Below are 6,000 nucleotides of genomic sequence, written 5' to 3'. Positions count from 1 at the left end.
GTTTCCCACGACTCCGCTGTGCGGTCCATGCTGTGGAACCGCTTAAGTCGTTTTGCTTCGGTCAGTACTCGTTTGCATTCCGTGTTCCATCCCTCTTTTGCCCGTGGTGAGGGGCATGTTTTGGGGAGGACTTTGTTTGCCGCCCCGTCGATCGCGCTTGCAATCTCCTTGGTGTATCGATCCAGTGCCCTCTTAGTTCTCGGCCGCTGTACCTGAGGTAGTGTCTGTGCGAGCGCCTTCCGAAACCTCTCTTCCTCGAGATGCTTCCATTGCCTCACAGGTTTCCTCTCTCCGTGTTGGACTCTCAGGTCCATGACTATGCTGATCGGTAGGTGATCAGAGTCGTGCTCCATGTCTCTGTCTACTTCGCACCGGATTATCCGATCTGCTAATCCTGCAGACATCCAGCAGAGGTCGATCGTCGTCCTCTTTTCTCCCTCTTCGTATGTGATCGCTCCTTGGCGGAGTGTGCTCATCATACCTATGCTCTGCATAACGTCCAGCAGCTCCTCTGCTTCCTCCTCGTGTTTATCTACCCTTTCTCCACCCCATACTGGGTGATGGAGGTTGAAGTCGCCTAGCGCTATCTGCTCTTCCGCACTGTTCTCCTGGCAGACTTCCTGTACCTTTGGAAGCGCGCTCTCGCGTCCTTCCGAGCATTGCGGTGGGTTATACACATTATATATAATGATCTGGCTTCCATCCCCACTTTCTTCGCTCTGTCTGATGTATAGGGTGCATATATCCCTAGTGTGTGCTTTAAATTGCCATTTGCTCTGGTCCAGCCTCTTGTTCACGAAGAAGCAGACCCTTGCCGTCTTGCCCTCCCGTTCAGGTGGGTAGCAGAGGTGGAAGGTCTCCTTGGCTGGATGGTGTGTGGTGTCCATATATGGGTTCTTCCATGGTTCCTGGATGGCCACGATATCGTACTCTGCCGTCCTGGTGTCTTGCATCAGCGTGGCCATTACTGTGTCCTTTGATTTTCGAACATTATACTGTAGTATGCTTAATTGAACATGCTCCACCATTATAGGGGGGTCATATCCATATCGTCCTCTATTTCTATAGTGGTGATTTCATTGGTGTCTCGCGCCTCCAGCGCCTTACATGATAGCTGTACCACGCGTTACAGCCTCTGTCTGCTTGCCGGCGATTCATTCTCCCTGTTCACCTTGTTTCTGGCCAGCCCTATATTAGTCTGCTTCGAGGCCCGGCCTGCTTAGGAGGCGGTCAGGTCCCTTGTTGACCTTTGTCTCTTCATTCCGGTTGTGGGGTTTCCAACCTGGGCTACTAGCTTCGGGTTCTCAAGTACTGGGTGGTACTTGGGTCGGTTGTCGTACGCCGCCTTGGTCCTGGCAAGCTGTTCCTTCCTGATCTTGCAGTGGCGGTTCCAGGACTCGTGCGGGCCATTGCAGCCTGCGCACTTCTTAGGTGTGTCGGCTTTCGAAGGGCAGTCCCGGGAGTTGTGTTCTTGCGCGCAGTGGCCACATGCTGTTATGGCTTTGCATTAGGTTCCTATGTGGCCGTATTTCTGGCAGTTGAAGCATTGCTTCAGGCGGCATTATCATTCGTATCTCTCGGTGTCATAGTGGCACCCCTGCCATATTAACCCTTCATCAATGATCTTATTCGCATCCTCTGGCTTAGTAAACTCGATTACCAGCGTGGACATCCTCTTGGTCTGTGCCTTCCGACTGAGCCATCCGATGTATTTGATTTCTGCTGTTAGGATAAAGGGTTTGTTTTCACTCAAGATAGCGGCGTTGATTTCGTCCAGTCTGTCCATATCCATATCTTTGGTATATACGCTGTGTACGAGCACACCATATGTCTGGCTGCGTATTGACATTCCGTTCCCTATCCTAGGGACCCATTCCTGGGCGGACTGTCTGAGCGTCTGTGCTTCGCCCGGTGTAACCGTTTTTATGCTAATGTCTCCGCTCATGAGTTGGTTTACAGACATGACCTTTGCGTTGGTTACTCTGCCTTGGGCTATGGCTTGTTCGACATGGGCTTTCAGGTTGCGTGGGTTCATGGAACGCAGGTGGTGGATCGTTTGTGCATTTCTAATATTCACGATGATCTCACGATGCGTTTAAGCAGGAGGTCTGGTGTTTTATAGACTATATATACTTGTTGCCGTCGCTCCTTGCGCTGCCACGGCGGCATAGCTTGCTATAGCCTGCTGCTGGTGTGTCCCTTTGTTTCTGAGTACCATCCTGCCTATGTCGACTGCCTTAATCGCCGCTGTCTTCGCTTCTTTACCCGCTGTTACTGCTGCTTGTGTATTTGCCTTTGTTGCCTCTATGTCTTCTTGGAGGTGTCGGAAGGCTTCATCCATGCTTTTCCATCCTTTCACTGTCTCTGTGCGCAGTCAATCTACCTTCTCTTCTAGGGAGGCTACGTCAGGGGTGTCCTTGATTTTGGCGAGCGCGAGTAACGCGCTCTTGAGGGCTTTGCTTAGTTGATTTCTATCAATCTCTTTCTCTCTTTCTACGACTTGCAATGTATCGCTGAGCCGCTTCGTGATTTCTAGGACACGCTCTCAGAGGTTGGTGGGCCCAGTTACCTCCTGGGACCAGGGCGTCGCCATGTCTTACGGCCGCGCTGGGCGGTGCGGCTTCCGAGAAAGCAGTTTCCGGTCTTCAAGAGATGTATGTGAACACAATTAAGCTCTTTATTCCAAAGGTGAGAGTTCTCGCTGTTGTTGTGCTTTTCGAACGACTGAATTCAGGCCCCTCTCTGGAGGCTTCGCCGGCTAGGAGGGGGGTACTGTCACGGGGTCACCCCCATGACACGTGATAAGCACCATTCTGTTGCCTTACCCGAACCCAAACATCAGCCAGTACAAGCCAACACAACTCAGTGTTGGCGAACCAGCCCTGAAGCCAGCCAACACTGGCTAACATAACTTGATGAAAGCCAGCATAATCTAGTATTGGTGAACCTTGCCCCGAACCCCAATTAGGAAAGGGAGACAAGCCCTCCCCACTTTCCTCATGTATTTAAGCACGCGTACTCTCTAGATATTCTCTCTTTCACGCAACGTCTTGACTCTGGTACTACACCTGTACCACACAAACTAGTAGATAGCCGACAATCTCATTATTTCACCTCACGTGATAACTTGAGCAGATCCCATCTATCGGTTTCGTGACACATACTAGCAGGGCTAGTCATGATCTTCTCAGCCTATATTCCGCCTTTTAGGAGCACCCGTGAAGTAGCAGAGGGTGAAATGCAAGCTGTCCTAGAGGCTATCAACAGCACTATTGCGCAGAACTCTCCTGCCCCAGAAGATACTTATAAGCTAATAATAGGTGGAGACTTTAATCAGCAAGATCTATTATAGGGAGGTGACAACATTCAGCTATATAGAGTAGGAGAAGTAGCCAGCCTCCTTAGTTTCATAGAGGAACATAGCCTATACCACCAACTATAACGAGGCGAACCAACATGCTGGACTATGACTTGGCTAGGGAGTAGAACCATACTTGACCTGACTTTAAGCAATGTATCAGGCTGACTCAGAAAGTGCCAGTTATACTATAAAAAGTACGGATCCGACCACCTCGGCATTGTTTCAGAATGGAATTTCCCTGTGCAGCAAAGAGAGGAAAAACCACCACGCCATATATATGAGCAGACTGACTGGGACAGCGTTGGTAACCTAATAGTATAATGTATTAGAAGCTACACCAATATTAATGTAAACAAACAGTTAGATAAGCTAGTAAGACACTTTATAAGAATAACAGCTGATGCAGTCGAAAAGCAAACCCCAGTAGCTAACCCATGCCCATATTCCAAGCATTGGTTCACCCCAGATCTGAAAGAGAAGCAACGACAGTACAATAAAGTATAGCGAAAGTGGCAAATATCTACAGCCAGACTAAGCCGCAAGCACCACATTACTTAAGAACTATTTGTATCAATGCAAGGTCACAGGAAGGAATAGGCAAAGGCAATTGAATAAGCTAAATCCACACATTAGAATGACTTCCTCGACTGAGCTGCCGACAGGAACCTTCTATAGAAGGCTGTGAAATATGCTGAACCAGGTACCAAATATGTAAACATTCTACTACTATATGATGAGGAGCAGCAAGCGATGGAAAGTGAAGATAAGGCCAAGCTCTTCATAGAATTATTCTTCCTACCTATACCTATACTAATACCATCCCTTAATAACAAAGACATAGCAGAGGTTGAACTGCCTTGGAAACCAATCACTGAGGGTGAGATCCATGCCACGTTGGTTATAATTAAGGATTTGTCTACCCTAGGAGATAGCAGGCTACCACATGTTGTGTGGAAGAAAACCTGGAAATATATATCGCCTATTATCACTACCCTATTTAAAGCAGCACTTCGCCTAAGACACTACCTAAGGTTATAGAGAGCAGCAACCATTGCAGTCCTGCGTAAGTCAGGGAAGCCAGACTATACGCAACCTAGCGCGTACAGGCCCATCTCTCTACTTAACATATTAGGCAAACTCCTAGAAGCAACAGTTGCGAGAAGAATGTCATGCTATGTAGAGTGCCACAGCCTTCTCCCAAGTATACAGTTTAGATGCAGGCCTGGGCGATCTACTGAACAAGCACTCTATATCCTAGTTGACGCAATATAGAAAGCGTGGAGACAGAACAAAGTAGTGACACTGTTAGCACTAGACATTAAAGGCGCCTTCAACAGCATTAATCACCTGGTTATAAACCAAATACTCTGTAAAATAGGGATACCAGCAGTAGCACGATAGTGGATAGACAGCTTCTTGAAAGACAGATAGGCGAACATCAGATTTGACGGCTACTGCTTGGACAAGAACTTACTAGCCTGCCCGGGATTACCACAGGGCTCCCCGATCTCACCCATTCTATACACAATCTACAACCAGAAGCTAGTAGACTAAACTGTAGACAATACAGGTGGTGCATCAGTATTCATTAATGATTACTTTGTTGGAAGGTACCATCCATCATGACTGGTGGAGATTACCTACTACAGACTAGTGTACCATGGATAAGATGTCTTTATATTTACATCCTGTAGCAACTTCAATTCTAAAACAATACAATTCACTTTTATAAAACAGATTCCAACATACTTCCGCTGGCTCTGCAGACCCAGCACTGAAGAAAATACCTGAAAGCTCCAAGTAGAAGATATTCTTAAGATCAACAAATGGGCCAATCGGACTGGGTCAACCTTTGAAGTTGGGAAAACGGAGTTGATACACTTCACTCATTCCTAAAATAAGCAAATAACTAGCTCGATCGTCATGAATGGCCAGGAGATCTCCCCCTCTAGCAATGTGAAGAACATCCTGCAGTTTCCATGCTAATGCGAATACTGCGATAAACCGACCCGAAACCACTCATCTGCAATGCCACTCTACACGAACATTTTCCATCTAATCGCACCGTGCTTCTGTCCTCGCCATGTTTACCGTGAATTCCTTGCTGCTTGCGCCATTCGTGCCTGCGCGCCCACTTTCCTGGCTGTAATCTCTTAAATGCCACATTTGTTCAACATGTACAACAACCCACAATGCCTTCGTTGTTGTGAACACCTACCATTTTCTGCCTTCAATTACCGCAAAGCCTCACTCTTATACTCCTTATCGCCCAGGCTTCTATGGAAAACTGCTGTTACCACTTCAGCTGCCGACGCCTCCGTCTGTTTGACCGTCCCACAATACACCACGATCTTCTCTCGCCTCTCCTCATCTCTCTTGCAACATTTGATCCAGTATGTCCTCCCTGTTGGCGCCCGCAATCACTCTATCTTGCCCTTGGCTGGTAATCCCATGCATCTGTTGAACTCGCGCTCCTGGCTGTGCACGGAGGGCATGACACTGATCAATCATGACCACGATCTAACCGACCGTGCGCCTTCTGCCCGTTGATGGACTTCCCGAACGCATTAATTGGAGCGATAGCCTCGACGAGCGCATCTCTAAGCTGCCTGCACTTTTGTAGCTAAGTAAAATAAGGA

This window comes from Verruconis gallopava (genome assembly GCF_000836295.1).
Source record: "Verruconis gallopava strain CBS 43764 unplaced genomic scaffold supercont1.104, whole genome shotgun sequence".
NCBI lineage: Eukaryota > Fungi > Ascomycota > Dothideomycetes > Venturiales > Sympoventuriaceae > Verruconis > Verruconis gallopava.
This window is presented reverse-complemented; position numbering follows the sequence as displayed.